The following is a 27,507-nucleotide window of genomic DNA, read 5'->3' as shown; positions in this document are numbered from 1 at the left end:
ATGGATGATAGTGATTTCCTTAAGCACCAAAGAAGTTTTGAAGGTAAGTCGCAATGGTCTGGAGTTATAAAAAGGGCCGAAAGGAGCTTTGTTTACATCAGTGAGGGTGGGCGACTGACTGTATGTCTGGCTCGCAACCAAAACGTCAAGTTGGTCATATTTCCCAACATGACCACTGCTCATGTATTTACGGTCGTAGATGCTCATTTTTAACACACATTTAGACACTGAGGCCTAGATTAACCGTATATGTCATTTGTTAGCTTTAGAACTACTAATATTTACTGAAAGTGTTGATTGTTTTGAAAAGTTAGCGGTAATGAAGTTGCCCCTACCCATTCCTCTTGAGCTGCTTGACCGCATTGTAGGCATGCTGACGTTTGGGAAGATCTCAATGAGGTAAGTTAATCAAGAATAATGATAACCTTAAGTATTCGGTTTGTTTAGGCTATTTGTACGAAGTTTCCTACTTACTTTTACCCATTGCCATCGGTTAAAGACCCTTTCGTTAGTTAGCATAGACCACCTACACTTCAGACTCATCCCAACCTAGGGTCAGCATACCTATATTAAATGTTAGCATTTGGCAGAGGTAGACTAGAATAGTTGTAACATATTAACACACAATTTTGTTTTATAGGTAGGTAAACCTAGCCCTAGCTTTTGTTATCTTGAGAGCATAGGCTATGCTACCTATTTCACTATGATTCCAGTTTTCAGTAGGGTAAAGCATCGCTGTGTGGCCAGGCGACCACCTGTACGGTTGTGCCACCACTTATGCAAAAAATAACTTCAGAACTTCCAGTAACCTGAATTAGACGTCAGTCACAAGCAAGCTAGGGGGAAAAACCAGCGACTACCAACCCTTATCACGGTTTTCAGGTCTTATTCACTCGATATTTAAATGGTGAAACAAGAATACAATTACAACTCCAAGCATACCATTCAAAAGATTGAAGTTTCGTCAACATAATGTGATATATGAAAGCCCCATACGAACTAAAATATGCATGTGACGCTCTTCGTAAAATATTTTTTCAAGGCAGTTTTGAAATCCAATATGGATGGCGCTACCTGGGATGTACAGTTTTTATCAGTGACGAAAATCATCTTTCCCAGCCTTCCCAGCAATCATTTGAACAATGTTAGCGTATGTATGTAACGTTTATTGATCTTACTCAAGATTGCAGTTGTAATCAGCTCAATAAAACAACATTTTGTTGCCTATATTAGTGAAAGTATGAAACTTTTTATTCCCGGGGTCATGGTTTGAACTGAATTCAGTTTTACCTTGTAATCGGTGGTTTTTATCCTTACTGCCATCACAACTGAAACTCCACAGTGCTTATTTGATTGTTATTATACACATTTTGGTCTCAGTTCACTCCACATTGCACTTTAAACCCGTTGCTGTTCCTGGTTCCTAAGCGCGCGCGCCACAAACACAGTTACGAACAGCAGACGACGAAACTGCAAAGTTTTATTCCCTAAATTGTTTACTTTACTCGTTATTTAGTTTAAATTTACTTTATTTAAAAATTTTAATTTAATTCGTGTATATTATCCCTTTTTTGCAACCAAATTACCCCGAAAAATTACAGATATTTCTAAAGTAGATACAATCAAATGTTTCTAACGTTTTCATACATCTGGCTGCCGAAAACCATAGAGGAACGACTACGGATAAGTGCATAGAGGAACGACTACGGAAAAGTGAATTATATACATATTTTTTTTTTTTTGCTTTTTTTGTTTTTGCTAGCACTTTTCATTGATTTCAGTCTATATTAGTATTTTGAATTTCTTTAATAACCGTATGCCAGAAATAAATGTAACCTTTAATGTTTGCATGCTAAGAATGGCAAAATCATCGTTGCCACATTAGTGGAGGCTTCACACATACGCCGTTTCATTATTATAAACTGTTTCCATGAATTCTAGTTGTCATAGTAATGCAATAATAATAAAATTGCTTGAATATTTATGTATATATACTTCCAATACATAGCCTAATTTCACCAATTTCAACGTTTTGTGTGTAGTCTTATACCCAGTTTGGAGGGTCAACACATACCGAAGGGTCAACACATACCGAATGGCAACAGAGAGAGAGAGAGAGAGAGAGAGAGAGAGAGAGAAAGGAAGGCGAAGGAACGAAGAAGAAAAGGGGTGGCGGTTGTGGGGGGGGGAGAGGGTAGGTGGAGCTTTTTACGCGTGTTCATATCCATTTCTGGATAATGGAGTTTTTGTCTCTTGGTACAAGGACAAGTGTCGTCATTCTTTACGATTAGTGATTCACGATACCCTTATAAATTACGGCACTGGGTGTAATGCACTATAGCAAAATCTCGTTCTGATACGAGTGTTCATTACAGAAATAGGTATTGCCCAAAAACGTGCTTGCACTGTCGCTGAAACCCATAGTAGGTATGCTGCTTAGTTGTCAATCAAGTTTTTTGTAATAAAGTATTTTTTACAAGCTAGCTATTGAATAAATTTGTATTTTTCTCAATAAAAACATATGCCCCTCAATGCTAACTTTCCTCTTTTAACGACTTTCTGGTCATTGCAAATTCGGCCCCATAATTACTTATAGTGTGAAAACAGAGGCGCAGGGACCGAAAACGATTGCGTCACACTACGGCGATAATCCAGCAGTAAAACATCTTCATATATCCAAAAAGTAAATAATAAAGATATATATGCACATTACGATTATACCAATTACATGAACAGCTGATAATCTGCATGAATAACTGGTAAACTGTTCTGCAAGAAAGTTGAGTAAAGCAGTTATTTACAATAGGTACGAAAGTCAAGATGTCGTGACGTCATAATACAGGACTTAAAAGAACGTTCTAATTCCAAAAAATAATTACTTAAATTTGAGTCAGAATCGAGTTACTTTTTCAATAATGAATATTTTCAAATTAATCATCATAAATATGTAAGATATTGATGTTTTACTATTTATTTAAAAAATTATCGAAGTGCACTCTTCGTCGTCGTCTTCTACAAAACAGTTGTTTACTCAGTGAGGAAAAGTTTTCAGATTGTTGTGATAAAAGTGCCCCAGCGTCTGTGGGTACAAGTGGCGTGTGGATTTATCACAGGAAATGGTTAATTTATTGACACAAGCGACTCCGTAAACATCGAGATGGCGTCAATCTTCTAAATACCTTGAGTTGTAAGTAAAAATGTTGAACGCGTTTTGGTGAGATTTGCACTACGTTGAGACCGTTTTCAGTACCCTCTGTTTAAATCTTAAAATTTGTCCTTAATTTCTAACTTTGGAGAAAATACTTACTTCGAAAGGAGAGTAGAGGTCTTTAGCTCCATTTCTCACCAAGAAGAAGTCGCGACTGATGCCCATCTCCGATGTCAGGACGCGTTATAATGTACTTTTTTTGGGATTGTCAAAGCTGATCGAACATAGTCCACTCTGGACCCTACGGTTTTTTACCCTAACCTCCGTGGAAGCAACACCTTGAGACCTCTACTTTTCTTTCGAATTAAGTGTTTACTCCCAAGTTAGAAATTAAGGCCATAGGGTAAACAATCACGGACGATCCACCATCATCACGCTGGCCGGGTCTTATTCACTCGATATTTAGGTAATTGGTGAAACAAGAATAGAATACAACTCTAAGCATACCAGTCAAAAGATTGAGGTTAAGTCAACATAATGTGATATATGAAAGCCTCATACGAACTAAAATAAGCATGTGACGCTCTTCGTAAAATATGTTTTCAAGGCATTTTTGAAATCCAATATGGCGACGATCGTGTGGCTGGAGGGGTCTAGTCACAGATGGACACCATCTTTCCCAGCCTTTCCAGCACTCATTTGAACAATGTTAGCACATATATGTAACGTTTATTGATCTTACTCAAGATTGCAGTTGTAATCAGCACAATAAAACCACATTTTGTTGCCTATATTAGTGAAATTATGAAACTTGTTATTCCCGGGGTCATGGTTTGAACTGAATTCATTTTTACCTTGTAATCGGTGGTTTTATCCTTACTGCCATCACAACTGAAACTCCACAGTGCTTATTTGATTATTATTATACACATTTTGGTCTGAATTCACTTCACATTGCACTTGAACCACGTTGCTGTTCCTGGTTCCTAAGCGCTCACTCCACAAACACAGTTACGAGCAGCAAACGACAACACTGCAAAGTTTTATTCCCTTAATTGTTTACTTTACTCATTATTTAGTTCAACTTTCCATTGTTATTTCAAAATGTTTATTTAATTCATGTCTATTATCCCTTTTTTGCAACCAAATTACCCCCCAAAATTACAGATATTTCTAAAGTAGATACAATCCAATGTTTCTAACCTTGTCGTACATCTGGCTGCCGAAAACCATTGCGGAGCAGACTACGGATAAGTGGATTATAATTTTTTTTTTTTTTTGCCAGCACTTTTCATTGATTTAAGTCTATATTAGTATTTTGATTATTTAACTGTATGCCAGAAATAAATGTAACCTTTAATGTTTGCACGCTAAAAATGGCAAAATCATCGTTGCCACATCAGTGGAGCTTCACACATACGCCGATGCATTATTATAAACTTTTCATGAATTATAGTTGTCATAGTAATGCAATAATGATAAAATTGCTTTAATATTTATGTATATATACTTCCAATACATAGCCTAATTTCACCAATTTCCATGTTTTGTGTAAGTCTTATACCCAGTTTGGAGGGTGAACACATACCAATTGGCAACACAGAGAGAGAGAGAGAGAGACAGAGAGCGAGAGAGAGAGGAGACCAGAGAGATAGAGAGAGAGAGAGAGAGAGACTGGACTCTGTTTTCGGTTATTTTGTTTAATTTAGTTAATTTTAATCTTTTAACGTTTCAAAAATCAATATAAAAATTCGCAAAAAAAGGGGGGGAAACGCAATAAATACAGTATTTTAAGAATTTTCGCCCTTATTGACAGGGGTGGCGGTGGTGGGGGGGGGAGAGGGTAGGTGGAGCTTTTTACGCATGTTAGTATCCATCTCTGGATAATGGAGTGTTTGTCTCTTGGTACAACGACAATTGTCGTTATTCTTGATTAGTGATTCACGATACCCTTATAAATTACGGCACTGGGTGTAATACACTATAGCAAAATCTTGTTCTGATACGAGTGATCGTTACAGAAATATTGCCAAAAAACTTGCTTGCATTGTCTCTTAAACCCATAGTAGGTATGCTGCAAAAAACATATGCCCCTCAATCCTGCTTTGGCTTTGCAATAAACAAACACATATTTAAAGTGGAATTTGGAATGAATTAAGAATGAAATGAGTATGTATAATTACAATCAAATAAGCACTGTGGAGTTTCATTCATGATGGCAGTAAGGATAAAACCACTGATTACAAGTTAAAAATGCATTTCAGTTCAAAACATGACCCGGGAATAAGACATCTCATACTTTCACTAGTATATGCAACAAAATGTTGTTTTATTGTGCTGATTACAACAGTCCTGGGTAATATCAATAAATGTTACAAATATACACAGATATTGTTCAAATGAGTGCTGGGAAGGATGTAGTCCCGATTGTAGAACTGAATTGCACTCACAACCATCACTTGCCATATTGGATTTAAAAACTGCCTTGCACTCATATTTTATGAAGACTTCAAAGTCATATTTTACTTCATATGGCAGTAATATATACTATCTTATTTTGTTGACAAAACTTCAGTCTTTTGAATGGTATGCTTAAATATTGTATTGTACTGTTGTTTCACCAATTAAATATCGAGTGAAAAGTGGTCTTTCATTTAGATCAATGGTCGCACAGTGGTGTTTTACCCTATTGGAGTTCTTTTTGTTTTATGCTAGGGTCTCAATAGGGGTAAATATTGATAAAGAGAAACTACCTCCAAAAGGACAGGGAATGTTTTTCCAACTATCTAATTTTAATGTGATATGCACAAATTTCTCCTTCATTTCCTTCAGAAATTTTCCTTCGGAAATGCACGATTTTAAAGATATCCCCCTTAGGGGAATACTTGAAATACGTAAATTGCCAATGCTTCTACGTAATAACTCCGCTCCTGCGTTTATCTTGGAAATTGATTTTTCCTACAGTTTTAGTGCTTTTGATAATGAAGCAATATTAATCATTTGGGGTCAACTGTTACTTACCTCATATCTCTACCCAACAATGATTGGGAACAGTGGGATTTCTGGAATTTGGGTGGGGAACACACGTTAACAGAGTGGCCATGTTTGTGTTCTGATAGAGGCCGAGCGATATGCAAACCCTCAGGTAGCCTTATGTTCCATGGAAGGGAGAGGCTGAAGGAACGAGTAGGTAAAGAAGGGGGCCGGGTGGTAGGTCGAGAGACCTAGATGTAAATAACAGTAGGAGAGATTAAGTTTGCAAACAAATGGAGCATATCTGGAGCATGCGCAGTGCGCTGGTGAACAAAAGCGAATATGGCGTTGACGCTCTCGTCTAATTTAATTTTGTCAAGTGTTTTGTGCACACTGTATGTGTATGGCAGGGTAGGGATTCTTGCTTATGAAGTTGTATATGTATTCTTGTGTACTGCTGTATTAATTTCTCAAAATTTGAAAAAAATATTCTCAGTTGGTTATGTTTTTAAGTTTTTCCGTCTGTTTATAAGAATGTGGTGGAGTAATAAAGTTTTAAATTTTCTGTTGTGAAATCGTGTGATTTTGAGCAGTCTTCTGAAACGATGTGAACGAAAATATGTAAATCTGAATATTTCAATAGTAAAAGGTTTTTGTGCTTTAATATTTTACATAAGATTATATTATTTCATAAAGATCAACTTCAAATTGGAAGATAGGACAAATTAGATACATATGGATTAAAACTTCTGACCATGTGTTGGTAGTGGGGGGGAAAATATTATTGGAACATCAATCTCGGCAATGTTTGGCAGACAAACTTCCAATGGTTATGTAAACATGGAGGGTCTATTGTGTGTGTCTTTTGAACTTAGTAATAATATTACTCATTTACTGAACAACTGCTCTACCTTATACCTCCTGAGCGATTTAGGCTAGGTTATGAAGTGCTCTATCCCATTGCTCTCTTTCATCTTAATTCTCTTTAAGCCATGCATGAGGTTGACAGTTAGTGGCTGCCAGCCACTTATTTCTCCTTTCCTTGTCTGTTTTGCTGGGAATAGATGCCAGGATACTAGGCTTCCCTTTCCCCACCTATTAGTGCATCCTACAACAACACAAGACTGAACCATTGCTTAGAAATAAGGTGCAGATTAACTTGAAAGGTCAATGTTTGTCTGATACAGTAGTAAAGCGGAAAGGCTTTTTGCTCATCACCCGTGTTATTGTTTGGGAAAGACGTGTTGATGACTCATATTGATTAACAAAGACTACTTTTACATCAAAAGTACTGAAACTGTAGGAAAAATCAATTTTGAAGGTAAAAGGGGGCATGGAGACATCACTTAGAATGACCTCACCAAGAATAAGGTTTGAACAGTGACTGTAAATCACAAAAGCACTTACCTTAAGTAGTGAACACACGAGTCTTCATTCGTTGATCATATGGGGTAGGCAAAAACCCAATGTTCTCAATGAAAATTGTGTAACGACGGTACTATAATGCAAATATTTTGATGTAAGTATTGCAATGATATACACTGAAATCACATTAATTAACACACCTGTAATCCAATTTAGGCTAATGGTAAAAATTCAGCTTTATGAATAAAAAGACAGTTGTGTTGACTGGACAGTAACTCGTCGTTAACTAATGTAAACTACAAAATTGGCATAGTTGTACTGGATGGGTGACCAGGTTTGTGATTGGTTGAAAGAATGGGAGGGGTTGTCTAAGAGGGTGGTGGAACAGCGTTTCATGCCTTATCGGCAATTTTAAAGATTGGTAAGAAAATTTGTACTGGTTAGAAGGTAATAATGTGCTGCGCCCACTTGCTACAGGGGTTACAGGCTCACTTAGAAGTTGGTGTGAACCAAAAGCTTCCCCATAACATGGTGCATGCCCGGTAGCATTTAGTAATGTAGTAGTAGTAGTAGTAGCTGAAATTTGACCATAAAATGGCTACATTCTTGGTTTATTTGTTGTCTATTTTCACTCGTATTTCGTGTTCCAAATGTCATACAGAACAAGAAATAACAATAACACGCTACAACCTTCTCCCAGGTGATTTACTCCACCCATAACCACACTTTCCCACCCAAAACCCACATTCCCAGCAGGATCCCCTTGACTGTAGGATAGAGTTCTAAGGTAAATTACATATTAATTATAGCAACGAGAATACTATAGGAAACTACAAATTCCAAAGTAATACCTGCCGCAGAGTTATCAGCTAGCTTTACCAGAAAACCATGCAAACAAATCTACCCCCCCCCCCCCCCCCCCCCCCCCCCCCTCCCTAACCTAACCTAGTACACTGTTAGCTTGGTTGGGGCTTTGCTCTCCAGACCCCCATTAAAGGAAACCTAAAATAAAGGTTATACTAACCTAACCAACATAACCTAACTTAGTAGGTTGAGCTCTTCAGCATTGTTGTATCTATTCTTCCCCGAAAGTGAGCGATGCTAGTTACCCACACTAAAACAGTAAAATTTCAAAATTTAAGCTTTTACGTTAGTTAGAAACTATAGCTATGCAATTACTTGGGATGTATATATAAAACTTAATTTTATTATGACAATATCAAATGTCTCTGCATAGCTTTACTGTTTTTCAGCCTACTTGGCAAGTCTTATTGAAGCATCATAAATGTAGTTGTTTAATTTGACTGTCAGTACACTATTAAACTTAAAGGCCAAATTTTTCCTTCTACATTTATATCTTAGTATACTGTACTATTTGTGCAAGGTCCTATGCTATTTGATAAAAAAGTTAAATCTTTCAGACTGAAGAATGGAGAGACCACATGGGGGCAGTTGTAGGGATGGCTCCCCAGACGACAAGCTTGACAAAGGGACAACCAATGGGAGTGAATTGTCCTCATGTGGCTCATCCGTAGGTAAGCAATTAACTATATAGGTACTACTTCGCTTTAGGTAAAATAGTAATTTTCTACTATCTTTAGTGAAGACAAATATTTAATTGGAATGGAGACTTTTAACTAGAAATTATCTATAAAGGAATTTTTTTTTATTGTCTGCTTTTGACCAGGGTAATAAAGTGCAAAGGAGTTACAACTACAGTCAGTGAAATGTAATTTTTTTTTCTCATTACATACTTGGCTTTCTATTTGTATTTAGTGGTAGGTTAATCTGTAACAGCTCATAGTTATTTGATGATTTTTTTTTCCAGGTCCCAAATCTTTATTATCTAGTAGCCTTGGAGGTGGAATAGAGGAAAAGATGGAGGTTGATTCACCCATGCTTTTGCCGTCTTTGGCTTCCTTGCCTTCCACCTCCTCTGTCACCATCACCAAAGCCTCTGCATCACAGCTAAGATCTTCACACTCACCATCATCATCGCCTCCTCCTCCTCCACCCCCTCCTCCGCCATCATCGTCATCAGCTGTATCTACGCACTCGTCTGTAGTATATACTTCTGTCAGCACTTCCTCATCGTCCACCTCACACGATGTTATGTCTAATATCAATAATGGTTTGTTAGGCCCTGACATGATGCCTACTATTCCATTAGTTCCTGTCCAAGTCCCCACTGGGCGAGGTGAGTTGTAACCATTCCCAAAGCTCGGGGTCGTCCAAAAGGAATGCCATTTTATACGCCCAGAGGTGGTTTTCAGATTAGGAAAGGAATGAAGTTCAAAAGAATTGGAATGTAAGTAGAGGCTACAGTATTTGACTTGAAGATAAATGATTCTATTATATATATATATATATATATATATATATATATATATATATATATATATATAATATATATATATATATATATGTATATATATATATACACACATATATATATATATATATATATATATATATATATATATATATATATATATATATATATATATATATATATATATATATATATATATATATATATATGAATATCTTGATCACGAAGTATATAAAACGTGATGCTATGTATAGATAAAGGTTTTTGCCACGAAGGAAAAATGAAAAGCGAGATAGCCAAGCACTTCGGTCTAGTGCGACCCTTTACTCAGGCACAACTGATCGTGCAGAGGAAAAACAAAGTCAAAGTAGGCTTAATATCCAAACTGAAACTACAAGATTAGCAATAAGGTTGATTTCACTCTACAGAAACGAGGAAACACCTGAGGGCAGGATAAGCAAATTTTTAGGCAGCCACACCATGGAGGATCACACACGTGTTCAACAGATGATTCATCCAGAAAATACATATTGCAATACACCCCCTGAACACCTGAATAAGCCCTGGTCACTTACCAGCCGAACCATCATTTATTAAAAATTTACCAAATCTTTGGTTAAAATAAACGATCAGTGTTGCCAATCTCCTGGCAAACACCCTCGTTACCCTAGTTACCAGCCCACCGCTGATAGCCCTGCCTCACGGGCCGGTCATACCTGCCCTCTCACGTCAATCACTTATCGTTCGCGGTGGAGTACAGATGTATCCACAGCGAACTCCTTTTTGGTCTTGCCCGGTCTTCATTTGCACCTTTGATTTGATTGAATTTGGTGACGAATTACGCATCCCTTTGGATTACTGTTGGATTGCTCTTTACCTTGTCATCAGACATTGATTCTGCAAGGAAGAAACAAACAACAAGCTACGACAACGGCTGACTGCATTCTCGGCCACGACATCACAGAAAACGACGAGCGGAAGTTCAACAACGTATCGTCTTTGCCAACAATGCAAGAAAAAGGATGAGTACCCTATGACACGATAGTCATTCCTTATGCGTAAATTGTAAGCCTGTTCAATATAATGTAAAGACCAGATGTTTGGAATGTCAGGAGTGGTCTTTGGACCAGATGTTAGGGTATCTCAAACGTAGGAAAGGTCTTGTATTAAGAAGTAAGTGTAGGCAGGAAGAGACTAACGTAGATCAAGATAAAGACTTAGAGACAGTGCTCTTAAGAGACTTGAGAGTGGCTGACATCGAGTATGACATCTCTGTTACCGATTTTATGTTTCAAGATTAAAGTGAGGATAGATCGAGCAATAGGATACTGAAATTACTAATCGTTCTTTTCCAGCTCCCCTGCCTGTTCCAGAACCAGCCCTAACCGGTGCTGGGGGTTATGGGGATCCGCAAGCCCACAGGGCAGGATCCGCCGTCCCCCCTGGCGCGGAGCAGGCAGTGTTGGCAGCAGATTCCCCTTCCCTCGATGTGTAAGTTCTCAGGATGATAAAAACTTAGGTCAGATATAGACGAGTAGGGATAATAGGCTACATAGTGTTTAGTTTAGAAAGAGAAGTGCAGGCTTCTTCGGGTCGGGTTCTATTAAAAGTAGTAGTATATTAGGAGGCACAGTGTCCTTAAAGCATCTTTAGGCTTTTTCCTGCTTCGAGTTCCTTGCATCAGAAGCTTTTAGGCCATGGTTGGTTTTTCAGATATGCTCCTTCGTCTTTAAGGTTACTTTCCTCTACTTATACGATACGATAATTGTTAATATCAACTAATTCTCCGTTCAATGCATATTGACTTACGATATTCAGTATGGAGAGAAATCGAATAAAATTAACTACAGTTAGCCTAGTGTTCATGATGATATATCGTATGCATATTCAGTAGCCTAGCCTAAAGTATTCGCAGTATAACATATCGATAGTTATTTTTATATTGGCTAACGCTGTAGGCTCAAGGCATTCTGACTTCTGATAATTCAGTACAGGTGTAATTGAAAACGAACGAGAATCCGATCGGAGGATAATTAATATGAATGTAATCGAACAGAATGAAGATCGGATTCTGTCCGACTAAAGCATTATAATTGTATTATATGTATCATCATATGAGCGTAGTATAAACACTTAAAACTCGGCAGTCATTCACGCTGGAATCAGCGGATGACGAATACGGGTTTGCGTCGCCGTATCCATCTCATTCTCTCCTGATGCCTAAATGACTAACGTAACAACACACTCACTTATGCCAAGTTTGTACAAACATCTTGAAGGAGACGTGTGTTCAACTATGTTGACATTTAACATAGTCAATGAGGTATCTATATTGGGGCATATAATCAGATGGCAGATATAAGGAATTCGTATGTATGACGTCTTCATACGTTTAACCGACTATTGCCGTTGCCGTCAGTAATTACATTGCGCTTATGTCAATTTACAGTTACAAATTATTACCAGTCGTATTATCAAATTACAATGACAACTGAAATTAATATTAGGCCTAATAAAGTTAAATTAATTACCTTTAAATATTATTTTATTACTTTTCAATTAAATTACAATTACACTAGCTTGTCGTCAAACAGCACTATTGTAAGGAGGTGTGCTTAGACAGACAAGGATGCCGGCTAGTCTGTTTTTTGTTTTGTTTTTTTCCTTGGCTCCAGCCTCCAGATTCAACCATATCACTTGGTCTTGGCTAATGTTTTTGTCCCTAGTTAACATATTAATGAATATCTGGATACTTAACTTATGGAACGAAGTCATACTGTTCGTCTTACGATGTAATTTAAGTCCAAAATTTGACTGATACGTCTCATTGGAAGCTAGTTTTTCCATCGGGTTAGATGGCGTTAAATTTAGGATTCCTTTCGTTTTTTCACTCGTTTTCATAGGTATTACGAACCTTACACTTTATATACTTTATTAACAATCCTTTGTCTGTGAAAAAAAAAAAAAACAGTAATGAGCTCTTTCATGCTATTAGTTTCTTTTACCACGGCTGCGTTTGAATTCATACAAAGCTCGGGACTTCTGTCCAGGTTGCTGATGCACGTAATTTTGCCTTATTAGCTTCAGCTGCATTTATAACATGAATACAGTAATTACCGTCGCACGCGGATGAATACAATAACGGATGTTGCTATCGGATTCGATTACTGTCATACGCTGATCAGTACAATAAAGTGATGTTGTTATAGGAGTCGATCGCAATTAACAACAAGTTCTCGTTCGGTTGTTCATAGCTGTACGGAGTTATACGAGTATATTATCGTTAAGATAATACCCTTTTAACATAGAAGAGGGTGCAATTTACGGAAGTGGAGATGTTAGACGATTGTATCTCTCTCTCTCTCTCTCTCTCTCTCTCTCTATCTCTCTCTCTCTCTCTAACTATCTTCCTCTCTCTCTCTCTCTCACACACACACACACACACACACCACACACACACACACACACACAACACACACACACACAAACACACAACACACACACACACACCACAACACACTTATTCCCTGATTTTATATTCTCCTTTTATCTTTAGACGATTCTCTCTCTTTCTTTTCTCTCTTCTCTCTCTCTCTCTCTCTCTCTCTCTCTCTCTCTCTCTTACTTTCTGATTTCAATTCTCTCATCCTATTTTCCACGCTCTCCTAACACTGGACTCATTGTGCAACAGAGGTTTTTTCTTCCTGTCACACCTTTTCAAACTTTGTCAATTTCCCTTCAGCGCTGACTGACCTCATAGGTCCCAATACTCGCCTTTGGCCTAAATTCTATTTTTAAACCCAAACAATCTTGCTGTCTGAGTTTGTATTAATAGTAGGGAGCGAATATTAGGAATATGTATAAGGTATTCATGATATGATTATCACGAGAGGTATTTTAAGTATTAGGACAGATAGGAAAGAACATGTCTGGGTCTATCTGAGGGTATTCTTCCAAGTGCCAACCAGGCAGAGTACAGACAGGCAGGTACACACTACAAGAGAGGACATCACTACGATCGACGACACCGTCGCAGACGCACCGATGGACATGGTTGTCTCCTCCGTACATGAGAGGCTTAAGGCCACATGGGAGGTCTTCAGTTTCCCTCCAATACATGAGAGGCCGAGAGCCACATGGGAGGTCTTCAGATTCCCTCCATACATGGAGGCCGAGAGCCACATTGGATGGTCTTCAGATTCCCTTCTCCATACATGAGAGGCCGAGAGCCACATGGGAGGTCTTCAGTTTTTCCTCTACTCAGGTGAGGCACATAGCCAGCTGGAGAGGAAACAGGTTGTTACCCTCCCGCACTCCAATGAGTTTTGACCTTACTAGGGTAGGGTGCAGGGAGTTTTTTCCCTCCACATATGGGAGGCCTAGAAGGCCACACATGGGAGATTAGTTTGGACGAGTGACAAATGAACTTGAGACTGACCCGCGTACTCAATTATATTGACTGGCAATGATACAGTGGAGGGCCGAGTAGATTTGATTCCCCACCTCCAAATTAATGTTGTTAATCGGGCTTATTCAGGTGTTCAGGGGCGGGGGTGTATTGCAATATGAAGTTTTTATTGTAAAACTAATATTGTAATACCTACCTGAACACCTGAATGATTCCCACCCTCCTCCCCTCTCATACAGTTTATTGAGTTATATTGACGTGAGAGGGCAGGTATGACCGGCCCGTGAGGCAGGGCTATCAGCGGTGGGCTGGTAACTAGGTAACGAGGGTGTTTGCCAGGAGATTGGCAACACTGATCGTTTATTTTTAATTTAACCAAAGATTTGGTAAATTTTTAATAAATGATGGTTTCGGGCTGGTAAGTGACCAGGGCTTATTCAGTGTTCAGGTAGGTATTACAATATTAGTTTTACAATAAAAACTTCATTTTGAAAAAACAAGGAGGCATTTACAACTTATTACCATGAAATTTACAAAAATGTTCTCAAAAAAATTATGACGACGACGAAAAAAAGGATATGAGAGAGAGAGAGAGAGAGAGAGAGAGATAGAGAGAGAGAGAGAGAGAGAGAGAGAGAGAGATAGAGAGAGAGAGAGAGAGATAATAACTATATATATGTGGAACTAATTAATTAGTAGTTCATTTATTTTAAGGTCCTTCATGAACATTTACATATACGGGTCCAAATGGTACAATCCCAGAATAAGATTTAGGTTCTTTTTATTAGTGATTTGTATAATTGCTGATTCCCAGTAAATTTCTTGAAACATAATCATTAGATCTAGCAATTACAGAGGTATCGCCCCAATTAATACAATGCAAACCTGTTTATCCTTCTGAGTGAAAAATCTCATTGTATTAATTGGGGCCGATACCTCTGTAATTGCTAGATCTAATGATTATGTTTCAAGAAATTTACTGAAATCAGCAATTATACAAATCACTAATAAAATGAACCTAAATTTTAGTCTGGGGATTGTACCATTTGGACCCGTATATTTTTAAATACAATTTATTTTGAAGGACATTAAAAATAAATGAACTACTAACATTAAATTGTCCCACATATATATAGTTATTATCTCTCTCTCTCTCTATCTCTCTCCTCTCTCTCTCTCTCTCTCTCTCTCTCTCTCTTGCTCAATATATATGTCCTTTTTTTCATCTTTTCATTATTAATTTTTTTGGGAACAGTTTTGTAAATTTCATGGTACGTAATAAGTTGTATATGCCTCCTTGTTTTTTCAAAATGTATTGTTTTCTGGAAGAATCATCTGTTGAACACGTGTGTGATCCTCCATGGTGTGGCTGCCTAAAAATTTGCTTATCCTGCCCTCAGGTGTTTCCTCATTTCTGTAGAGTGAAATCAACCTTATTGCTAATCTTGTAGTGTCAGTTTGGATATTAAGCCTACTTTGACTATGTTTTTCCTCTGTACGATCAGTTGTGTCTGAGTAAAGGGTCGCACTAGACCGAAAGTGCTTGGCTAATTTGTACCTTTATATGTTCTCTTTGTTATAAAATTGCTTTTTCTGTCAAATATTTCTTGTAGTTGAATAAAATAAGTAAATATGATATTACTTTATGCCTTGTTTTTTTAGGCGAGGAAGGGGTGGGCGTCGACTTGTTCACAGTATGTCATTAGAGGAAAGAGGTGCTATTGGTGGAGATGATTCACCATTGCCCCTTGATGAAGAGGCATATGCCCAAGATGACATGATTATTACTCCATCTTATCAAGAAAAATGGTAACTTTTATTTGATTTTTATTATAGTTGTGTTTTTATCCAATAGATATTCATTCAAGTGATGTACATCTGGCAGTTCTGTTATTTATTCAGTAGCTATTCATTCACATGGTGTACTTCATTCACATGCTGATTGTAGTGAAACATTATTTAACCATTGCCCTTTACCTTTGATGTTTATGGAAACTTCTTTCCTATTGAATCCAAGTTTGGGTAATTATAGAGTGCCGTATATTAGTTTTGCCATTTTCCTTCATGTACTAAGTTAGTATACTGTATCATTAGAAAGATTGTTGAAAAATGTAGTGGGAGGAAGTTTAGCTCATGTTTCTGTTTTGTACACCCAAATTTTAGTGGTATTACTGTGCAGTGTATGATTTCCACTTATTACATTCTCTTCTCATAGGCCGGGACGTTTTTGTGCATTGTGCAACCTGGGGGAACAAAGCCAGCTTGGTCAGGGTGACCTGATAAGGCATGAACCAACCCCAGGGTTTGTGCTTCCGGAGAAGTTTGAAGTAGCAGAAACAGAAATAGAGGAGTGTCCTTCAAAGAAGTTTAAGCTTAATCACCCACACATCCTACTTTCTTAAAGTAAGTTTGTAACAATACAGTATTATGCTTATGGATTGATTGCTGTTTAGTGTTCCTGCTCTTGTCATTATTTTTAATGCATTTGAAGAATAAAGATTCATAACTAAACACATTATGCACAATACTGTGCTAAACATGCATATAAATGAGAGAGAGAAGAGAGAGAGAGAGAGAGAGAGAGCAGAAGAGAGAGAAGTAGAGGAAAGAGAGAGATAGAGAGAGCAGAGAGAGAGAGAGAGAGAGAGAGAGGTGGCACACACAAAACAAACTAAGAGTGGTACATGTTCTTATGGCAGATGCAACTGTGACATTTAATAATAGGAGTATCTTTCAGCACAAGCTAGACAGTAGTGTGTCTTGCCCAGTTTGTACTCAGTTTTACTATCCACTGTTTTCGTTTTTTGGTTGCCAAATAAAAAAGACTTGTGTCCCCATTTTCTGGCCTGTGGGTTTTTATAGGATTTGGATGAGTAGCTGTTTACCCTTGTAGCTTTGCAGTTGCATTTGCTTCTTCTGCACTGGACATTTTTATTGTTTATTGTGTCACTTTGGTCCCGTTTTTCTTTTAAGGATAAGAAACAAGTCCAAACTCCAGTGAGAAAACTTGTTTGCATGTGGTTGTTACATATCCCCCTTATCAGTAAAACTATGTAAGTACTATTGCTCATTTTGTAAGGTGAAAGATTGTTCTTGATCTTGCCACTGCAACTAATGGTCATCCTGGTCTAATCCCCTTGAGAGAAGTTTGGTAAAGGAGAAAGGATGTGTCGTTCGCTAGTTTCTTTTGGGGATAATACATACTCTCCCAGTGATACCGCTGAACCTCTTTCGTCTCCTTTCTTTCATTGACTTCATTGCTCTTCCTCCTACACCTGGATCTACCTCCGTAAGGAGGGTTAGCTCCCCAGATGAGACAAATCCTTTTTGCCATCTTGTCAGGGGATGAGGAATTGCAACTTTCTAGAGTTGTCTTATGAGTAATTGCAAAAGTTTCTGGCCTCCTACTATTATTCCCAGGTAGCCCTACTTTGGCTGCATTTTTTGACAACCTGGCAGAAAGGAGGATGAACAGGTCCCCTGATGTGTCTACTGCTGTTATTCCAGTAGCTAACCATCTGGTAGGATTGCAGTATCTCCGTTTCCACCTCAAGCAGCCTTAATTGTGTAAAATGAGTAAGGTGGACAGAGAAAAAGGAAACTGCATCATCATTGTTTTTTATATAAGTAACTTACCAAGTAACTACACATTTGATGAAGTATTCATCCCTTTGGTTTTGTTTCTTGCTAATCATCGTTAGCTTATTTAGTATTTTTTGGAAGTATCTTGACTGGTTTGACTCAATAATGTCAGATTCAAGTTATTCAAGTATACAGGCGGCCCTCGGTTAGCGGCAGGGGTTCCGTTCCTGGCCACCGACGCCAAGCGATTTTCGACGCTGAGCGATTTTAAAGCCTACGCCGCCGCACACCTTCTTTCGAAACTCTAGCCAGTCCAAGGCGCCGTAATCCCACAACGCGCAATAAGTAAAATTATATTTATGCAGTATAGTACTATAGAATTTACTGTACAGTACATGTGGGTGTCTAGAGTATGTAAAGATATAAGGAAAGTTTATACAGTGTACAGGTAGCTGTAGTGTTCAGGTTACGATCATTAGTCTTAGGATAGTTTGATTTTATGAGAGATCAAATTACAATGGCCTAACTTTATCCATCTTCTAGTTACATAAGTTCAATAACAGCAAAAGAGAATGGTGAAAGTATGGTTTTAACGTTATACTCGTTGCGTGAACGTGTACAACCATGAACAACCGAACGAGAAAACGACTTTTTTTTTTTTCTAAGTACAACCGAACTGGATTAACTCTGTTTGGCTTGTATTTCGATCATCGTACTACAGTGCAACATTACCGTATTTGTTAATAAATGTGGCGTTATGTATAGAATAGAACTGAGATATCTTAATGTAATAACTTTATTCGCTATAGATCAGAGATCAATATAGATTAAAGATCAATCGGGAAATATACCGTTAAATTTAAACCTAATTATGACTGAAGCTGAGAAAACTGTTCAAGCTGCTAATGACTATTATCGTACATCGCGGACAACAAGGATAAAACTGCAGTAAACGTCTGCCATCAACACACAACCATAGATAAAATTGGGATAAAATCATTTTAATCAAACTACTGTGCTTGAAAGTACACATTTTACTGTTGGTTTCACGCCGATATAAGATAAATAACGTAAAGTTCGTATTACGATGATATAAAGGATTACGTATTGCGAACGGAATCACGTAATTTTTTACGCAATAAACATGCCGCCAACGTAATCTGTTAACGAAAAAAATAGTAGTTCACATTCACAACGAGACATATTCAATAAATATTTCCACCTAAAAACACGCTGTATAAGGAAAAATAACTTTGTCTCATATAAGTCAAGTATCTAGATATTCGTTTATGCTAACTAGAAGCAAGAGCATTCGCTCAGAATTGCGTTATGGTGAAACAGACTCGTATTCATCAGCTGATTTCAAACCACAACATTGGCCGCTCCACGGAATACGGGCTTAAGTTTGCTGTAGTATTTTAAAATACAATAATATGAGAATACATACAATATTCTTGGATACAGTGAAATAATGTATAACTTTTTAAAGGATTTATGGAAAAGATGCATAATTATAAAATAATAAAATAACACAATGCATTTTTCGGAACTGGCGGACAAGAACGAACATGAAAAACTATCCCCTGACAACGTGGAGCGTAGTTACAAAGGCTGCCTTAATTTGTATTTTATTTCTGTACAAAATGAAAATACCTTTACGCAATATATTTTCATACACATTTTAAACATAAAAGCATAAACATTTAAAAATCGACACATCGATCACTAAATTTGCACTTTTTTTTTTTTTTTTTAACTCGATATTTTTGGAAAAGAGCGGCAGACGGCGGCAAAAAAGTATGCCGCCGCGGCATACAAGAACGAACTTGAAAAACACATCGTAGTCGATAACTTGAAGGGGAGTTTCAAAAGCTGCCTTTTTATCATATTTCTGCACAGAAATAAAAATACCCTATTCGTAATACATTTTCATACACATTTTAAACATAAAAAGCATAAACATTTATAAAATCGACACATCGATCGCTAATTTGCACTTTTTTTAAATCGATATTTTCGGAAGAGGCAGGCGGCGGCTTAAAAGAAAGAACATGAAAAAACATCGTATTTGGTATCGTGAAGGGCAGTTTCAAAAGCTGCCTTTGTATCATATTTCTGTACAGAAATAAAAATGCCTTTCACGTAATACATTTTCACACACATTTTAAACAAAAGCATGAACAATTATGAATCGACACATCCATAGCTAAATTTGGACTTATGTAACTCGATATTTTCGGCATAGAACAGCTTCAGAGGCATATATTTTACCCTAATACCTACGTAATAACTCTCCATAAAATTTGTTAATATAATTTGCATAACCTTTATGGTCTGAACTGCATTTCTACATATGTATAGAACTCGTTAGACAACGGCGCTAGCGGCGCTGTTAACTGAAATTTGTGCCGTAAAAGATACCTTTAAATGCCTTATTTTTTAAATGAATATTTTTGACGACCGCCGTAAAACCGATTCGCCGTTGAGTGATTGCGCCGTTAACCGCGGGCCGCCTGTATTAGGTATTGCAGCAAAGGCTGTAAAACTAGGCTTACTTCCTCTAAGTATGACTCCCATACGACATGTTTGCCATTGTAGATGGCAGATTTGCTCGTTTGAACTAAAAGGAAATGTGACGAATATGAAGTCTAGGATCAGAAATGAATACAGGCAGTTCCAGGTTATTGGCGGACTCGGTGAATGGTGATCCGGTTTTATGGTGCTTGTGTAGCGCCATAAAATCGCGATTTATTGCATCATAACTGGCTGAGTCTCGGTTTATCGGCGGCATAAAATGCTGATGATAGAGTTATGGTGCCATAAGGTGCTGATTTCTGTTTCGTGGGCAGGGCAAGAAAGAACACAGAATTCGTTGTTTCATATATTATGCAAACTTAACTGTATGGCAGCTTACAGAAACTAAATATACATTGTAGTTTGTTCATGAAACTTACCTGTCAGATATATATATAGCTGTATTTTTCCGAATCCGACAGAAATTTAAACACTTACGACACACGCAGTGGGAGTCAGGTGGTTAGTACCCATTCCCGCCGCTGGGAGGCGGGTATCAGGAATCATTCCCTTGTTTTCTATTCATAATTTTTCTGTCGCCGGTGCTGGAAACACCTGTTTTGCAGCACCCTCCGTCCAGATTTTGGAAACTTACTAGCTACTTGAGTATCCCTTTTGGTTTTTTCTTTGGTATCTGAATTGGATCGGTGGCTTGGCACACGTTGACTTTGGTTTGAATTGATTTTGGTATTGAATTTTCTTTGATCAAGATGTCAGGGTCTAGTTCTACTAGCGCTAGATTTTGTTCGATGGCTGAATGTAGAGGTAGGCTACTGAAAGCTTCAGTAGACCCACATTCTGTTTGTAAAGTGTGCAGGGGGAATGAATGTACGTTTGAAAGTCGTTGTAAGGAGTGTGAAAGTCTAACAGAGTCGGAATGGAAGGCGTATGAATCCTATCTTAAGAACTTGAACGAGATAGGTTAAGGAGGTCTTCCTCCAGGAGTGTTTCAGGTAGGCAAGATTTTAAATTATTCTCCTGCTAACCCTCCTTCTGTAGATTATGCTCCTACCCCTGTAGTGTTGCCTCCGGCCCCTGAGACAGTGTCGGTAGAAGGTAATACGCTATCGCTAATTCTTGAGTCGATTCGTAACTTAGAATCAAAAGTGTTAGCTCTGGAGAGCAAAAGTGAAGAAAAGTGCAGTGAAAGTGCCCCTTGTGTAGTGGAGGGTGCGTCAGATCGGCCTCATTTCGCCTCTAGACCTAGACCTCTGCTTGACTCCCAGATTACGGGGAGAGAGCATGTCGAAAGTCGAAGGAGGGTTACGAGGAACCCCCACCGATCTGGCGTGCCTTCGGCAGCTTCTGACGAACATACCCAGACTGCCAAGGAGCGTGCGCGTGCACGTCTCCTCAAGGAGTGCTTTTCTTCTTCTGAAGCTTCCTCCCCGCGCAGGGGTGGAGCTCGCATACCGCATCACGTCCGCTGAAAAGGACGGCTCGCCGTTCGGGACGCTTTCACGTCCAAGTTGTTCTCCGGAACTTTGCTCGTCGCCTGATAGTGAGTTTGCTGCTTTTCCTCCGCAGAAGAAGCGTAAGGATTCGTCGGAGGCGGAGTCTTCCCTAGATGTTTCTTTCGAGCGCCGAAGTCGCTCTAAAGTGCGTGAAGCGGCGGTTCCTGGGAGTAGCAAGAAGGCGTCCCCTCGCCGCTCTTCTGCTCACAGGATCAGCCCCTCCCCAGAAAAGGAGGCTTCACCTACAAGCAAGATTCTTCAGTCTCTTCAGCAGCAACTTCGAGATGTTTTTCCTTCGAGAAAGACTGCTCCACGTCGCCGTAAGGATGACAACCTTCCTGTGAAGAGGTCGAGGCGTTCTCCCTCTCCCTCTCCTCGCTCGTCTCTCTCTCCGTTTGAGTCTCCCTCTAGAGTTAGTCCTGCTCCCCAGCAACTTTCTAGAGGAGGCGAGAAATTCGTTTCTCGCTCTCGTGAAGCGGTTGTTTCCGCTGATACGAAACTTGGGGATAAGAAGCGAGTTTCCTTAGATGCAGAACGCGCTTCTGCGAAAGTCAAACGCTCGTTAGTGGACGCCGAGAAGGTGACGCGGTTTGCAAGTTTCGCGAGCGCCAGTGGACGCTCAGCGAGTGTTAGTGGACGCTCGGCGCGCACCAGTGGACGCTCGGCGCGCACCAGTGGACGCTCGGCGCGCATCAGTGGACGCTCGGCGAGCATCAGTGGACGCTCGGCGCGCACCTGTGGACACCCAGCGCGCACAAGTGGACGCCAGGTGTACAACTGTGGAGTTTGAGCGCGCTTCTGTCGGCGCCAGTAGATTGGCTTCGGACGCAAAACGCGCGCATACGGACGTCAGTTTTCCACTTCCGCAAGCACAAGCGGAGGCGGGAACTCTTCCTGTTCGCCGTTCTTTCTCTTTTGAGAAAGCTCGGGACTCTTCTTTACTTCCTCCGACTTCTCCAGTGTCTGAAGAGGAAGTCAGTGACGCTTTCGTCGAAGTGGACGAAGAACAGCAGTTGGCTCCAGTTTCGACGGACTACAAGGTTTTGACTCGTTTACTTCAGTCAGCCTTTGCAGACACCTTCCAACCTGAAGCTCCACGTACTCCTCCCTCTCAGTTTTCGTCTTCCAAAGCTGCTAAGATCTCGGGCTTTGTGAGGATGAAGAAGTCGCTTTCTACGAAGCAAGCTTTTAGGAAGGTCCATGATTGGATGGAAAAGAGGAAAGCTTCGGGCAAGACTTCTTTCGCTTTACCACCTTCAAGACTTGGTGGCAAAGCGGGTATGTGGTATGAGACGGGAGAAAACGTCGGGGTTAAGCTTCCAGCCTCAGCTCAAGGAGACTTTGGTAGCATTGTAGACGCCACCAGAAGATCTTTTTTGTCTTCCTCGAAAGTCGCTTGGACACATAGCGAGTTAGACTTTCACCTTAAAAGGCCTCTTCAGGACACTAGAGGTTTTAATTTTCTTGACTGGTGCCTGGGGGTATTGGATGCCAGGTCCAGGAGTTCTGATTCCATCACTCTGGGGTGGGGGAGCTGTCCAGTGTATTGTCTTGCATGGACAAGGCCGTCAGGGATGGTTCTGAGGAATTGGCTGCTCATTTCAGCACGGGACTGCTTAAGAAAAGAGCACTTTTTTGCAATTTCACTGCAAAGTCAGTCTCACCAGCGCAAAAAGCGGAGCTTCTTTTCGCGCCTTTCTCAGAACATCTCTTCCCCAGTCGTTGGTTAAGGACATAGCGGCCAGTCTCCAGGAGAAAGCAACTCAGGACCTTCTGGCTCAGTCTTCTAGGAAGCCTGCTACTGCTTCGGCTTCTGGTCCTCTGCTTCGAAGAAGTCGAAGCCCTTTCGACCCGCTTCTTCCTCGAAGCCAGCCCTCGAGAAGAGGCTCTTTCAGAGGCAAGACTCCCGCTCCTTCCAAGAGCAAGAAGTGAGAGGGAAGTCCCTTCAGACACCGGTAGAGCCAGACTTCTACATTTCGCGGAAGCCTGGGAAGAGAGAGGTGCCGACGCTTGGTCTCTGGACATCGTCAAGAAGGGGTACAGAATTCCTTTTCTGTCGTTACCCCCGCTGTCTTCGACACCGAAAGATTTGTCTCCGTCGTATCAGGGAGAAAAACAGAAAGTGCTTCACGATCATTAGATCAAATGATCGAGAAGCAGGCAGTGGAACAAGTCTTCGACCGGAGTTCTCCGGGGTTCTACAACCGTCTGTTCCTAGTGCCGAAGCAGTCAGGTGGCGCCCTGTTCTGGATGTCAGCAGTCTGAATCGCTTCGTGACCAAGCAGAAGTTCAAGATGGAGACACCTCAATCCGTGCTTGCAGCTTTAAGACCGGGGGATTGGATGGTCTCGTTAGACCTTCAGGACGCATACTTTCACGTCCCCATCCATCCCGTTCAAGGAAATACTGCGGTTTGTCCTGAAGGGAAGATTTTCCAATTCAGGCACTCTGCTTCGGTCTCAGCACGGCGCCGATGGTGTTCACCGTTCTGATGAAGAACGTTGCGAGGTGGCTCCATCTTGCGGATATAAGGATCTCTCTCTACCTAGACGACTGGCTTATTCGAGCCTCATCGCCAGACAAGGTGTCTGAAGGACCTGCAACACGACTCTGTCGTTAGCGAAGTCCCTGGGACTTCTGGTGAATCTCGAGAAGTCGCATCTGAACTCCTTCTCAATCCTTAGTCTATCTGGGGATTCAGATGGACTCAGTGGCGTTTTCAGGCTTTTGACCGTCCCCGGGGCCCGATGGAAAAAAAAAAAAAAAAAAAAAAAAAAAAAAAAAAAAAAAAAAAAAAAAAAAAAAAAAAAAAAAAAAAAAAAAAAAAAAAAAAAAAAAAAAAAAAAAAAAAAAAAAAAAAAAAAAAAAAAAAAAAAAAAAAAAAACTAAAAAAAAAAAAAAAAAAAAAAGAAAAAAAAAAAAAAAAAAAAAAAAAAAAAAAAAAAAAAAAAAAAAAAAAAAAAAAAAAAAAAGAAAAAAAAAAAAAAAAAAAAAAAAAAAAAAAAAAAAAAAAAAAAAAAAAAAAAAAAAAAAAAAAAAAAAAAAAAAAAACAACTCCAATGCCTGGAAACAAAGGTTCCGGCCTTTCTGGGAAGGAAACATGCTCGTGAGGGAATGGATGAGTCTGCTGGTGGGGACCATTTCCTCACTGGAGAAGTTTGTTTCTCTGGGAAGGTTGCACCTCCGACCACTTCAGTTCTTCCTCTCAAGCAATTGGTCTCGCAAACAAGATCTAGAAGAGGTCTTGTGTTTGACGGAGGAAGTAAAAAAGCAACCCCAAACCCTCAATTGGTGGTTGGATCCAAAGAAGCTTGCGGAAGGTCTTTCGCTCAAGCTTCGGAACCCCGACCTAGTGTTGTTCTCCGACGCGTCCTCCACCGGTTGGGGAGCAACACTGGGAGGGAGAGAATTGTCAGGCACCTGGAGAGGGGAACAGGTGTCCTGGCACATCAATCTAAAAGAACTCTCATGCGGTTTACCTCGCTCTGAGGTTCTTCGAGGAGGAAGTCTCCAGCAAAGTGGTGCAGATAAACTCGGACAACACCACAGCCTTGGCATACCTCAGGAAACAGGGGGGAACGCACTCTCATTCTCTGTTCGTCATCGCGAGGAATATCCTGATGTGGGCGAAGGCGCAAAACGTCACGATCCTGACAAGGTTTGTGTCAGGCGTGGAAAAACGTGCGAGCGGACTTCCTTCTCAGTCGGCAAGGACAGCTTCTGCCGACGGAATGGACTCTTCATCAGTAAGTATGCCAGGCGCTTTGGAAGCTGTGGGGTACGTCCTCACGTGGACGTTTTCCCCCGCAACTTCCCGAACCAAGAGACTTCCGCTGTATTGCTCCCCAGTTCTGGACCCGGGAGCAGTGGCAGTAGACGCCCTACTGTGGAATTGGTCGGGACTAGACGTGTACGCTTTTCCCCCATTCAAAATACTCGGGGAAGTAATGAGGAAGTTCGCTGCATCAGAAGGAGCGAGAATGACCCTCATCGCCCCCTTCTGGCCAGCGGCCGACTGGTTCACGGAGGTGATGTCCTTCCTAATAGACTTTCCGAGGACGCTGCCCCTAAGGAAAGATCTACTCAGACAGCCCACTTCGAGAGGTACCACAAAAACCTCCCCGCTCTGAGTCTGACTGCGTTCAGACTATCAAGAAGTTGGCCAGAGCGAGGGGTTTTTCAAGACCTGTGGCAACGGCGATTGCCAACGCAAGGAGGCCCTCCTCAGTCGCAGTTTACCAATCAAAGTGGGCTGTCTTTAGAAGTTGGTGCAGAAGGAAGGGCATTTCCTCCACCTCAACCTCTGTGAGCCAGATAGCAGATTTCCTTCTTCTTAGGAAAGAAAGCGAAACTAGCCGTTCCCACGATTAAAGGCTACAGAAGCGTGCTTTCTGTGGTCTTCAGACATAGAGGACTCGACTTAGCGAATGATAAAGACATTCATGATCTCATTAGATCATTTGAGACCGTGAAGTTCTCCAGCCTAAGGTACCATCGTGGAACTTAGACGTGGTACTGAAGTTCCTCATGTCGAGTCAATTTGAACCGCTCCATTTAGCCTCGCTTAGGAATCTTACTAAGAAGACTATTTTCCTAACCGCTCTGGCGACGGCGAAGAGGGTTAGCGAAATTCAAGTCCATAAGCAAGCATATTGGGTTCAAGGAACATAGTGCTGTTTGTTCCTTAAGTCCTACATTCTTGGCAAAGACGAGAACCCTTTCCAACCCTTGGCCGAGAACGTTACGAGATCAAGGGGTTGTCGGAGCTAGTGGGACCTGAAGCTGAGAGAGTCCTGTGTCCTCGTCAGGGCTCTCAAGTTTTTACTTGCAGAGAACCAGAGCATGCAGAGGTTCTTCGGAGAACTTGTGGTGCTCTGTGAAAAAACCAGATCTTCCGATGTCGAAAAATGCACTGGCGTTCTTCTTAAGAAGTACGGTTAAGGAAGCCCATGAAAAAGTGTGGTGAAAGTGACATGGAACTTCTGAAAGTGAAAGCCCACGAGTTGAGGGCTATTGCTACTTCGGTGGCGTTTCACAAAAATATGGCAATCAAAGACATTTTGAGCGCCACTTATTGGCGAAGCAATTCGGTGTTCGCTTCACACTACCTGCGGGAGGTGAAAGCAACATACGAAAATTGTTACTCGCTAGGACCATACGTCGCTGCAGACACTGTTTTGGGGTGGGGGCAGGAGGTAGCGCTCATCCTATCCTTTAATGGTTTAGGTGAGTTTTTAACTTGTGTTATGGTTGTGGGGTTGACCGCCTGCGGCGGATCTCCCTTCCATTAGCTTAGTCCTATGTGGGATACTTTTGGTAGGCTACGCCAGGTGGTTTGGTTTTTACTTTGTTGCCATCATTTGTATGGTCTATGGTCTAGTCACGTCGTGGTCTCGCCCCTGTTGACAGATCATCTGGTAGTGCACCAGCTATATAGGTCTCTAACTCGCTGGCAACTCTAGTAGCACAAGCGACTTACGCGGCAGTAACCCACGAATCAGCTATGCTAACAGGTAAGGAATCAAGATATCAATTATCTGCATATATATGTTTCCTAAAATCTTCTATTCTGTCTACTCCCACCACCAAAGGTGGGATTCAGCTATATATATATCTGACAGGTAAGTTTCATGAACAAAATGATATTGTAATGATACAATTAAGTTTGTTC

At 40.2% G+C, this 27,507-nt stretch overlaps 1 pseudogene; it reads left to right on the top strand.

The window, feature by feature from the left end:
- The first annotated feature begins 90 nt into the window (after positions 1–90).
- Positions 91–16,628, top strand: LOC135206837 (uncharacterized; annotated as a pseudogene).
- The last annotated feature ends 10,879 nt before the right edge of the window (positions 16,629–27,507 follow it).

Source organism: Macrobrachium nipponense, chromosome 31 (genome assembly GCF_015104395.2).
Source record: "Macrobrachium nipponense isolate FS-2020 chromosome 31, ASM1510439v2, whole genome shotgun sequence".
In the NCBI taxonomy this organism is placed as follows: Eukaryota; Metazoa; Arthropoda; class Malacostraca; order Decapoda; family Palaemonidae; genus Macrobrachium; species Macrobrachium nipponense.
Note: the sequence above shows the minus strand (reverse complement) of the source record. Positions and strands in the feature narration are given on the sequence as shown.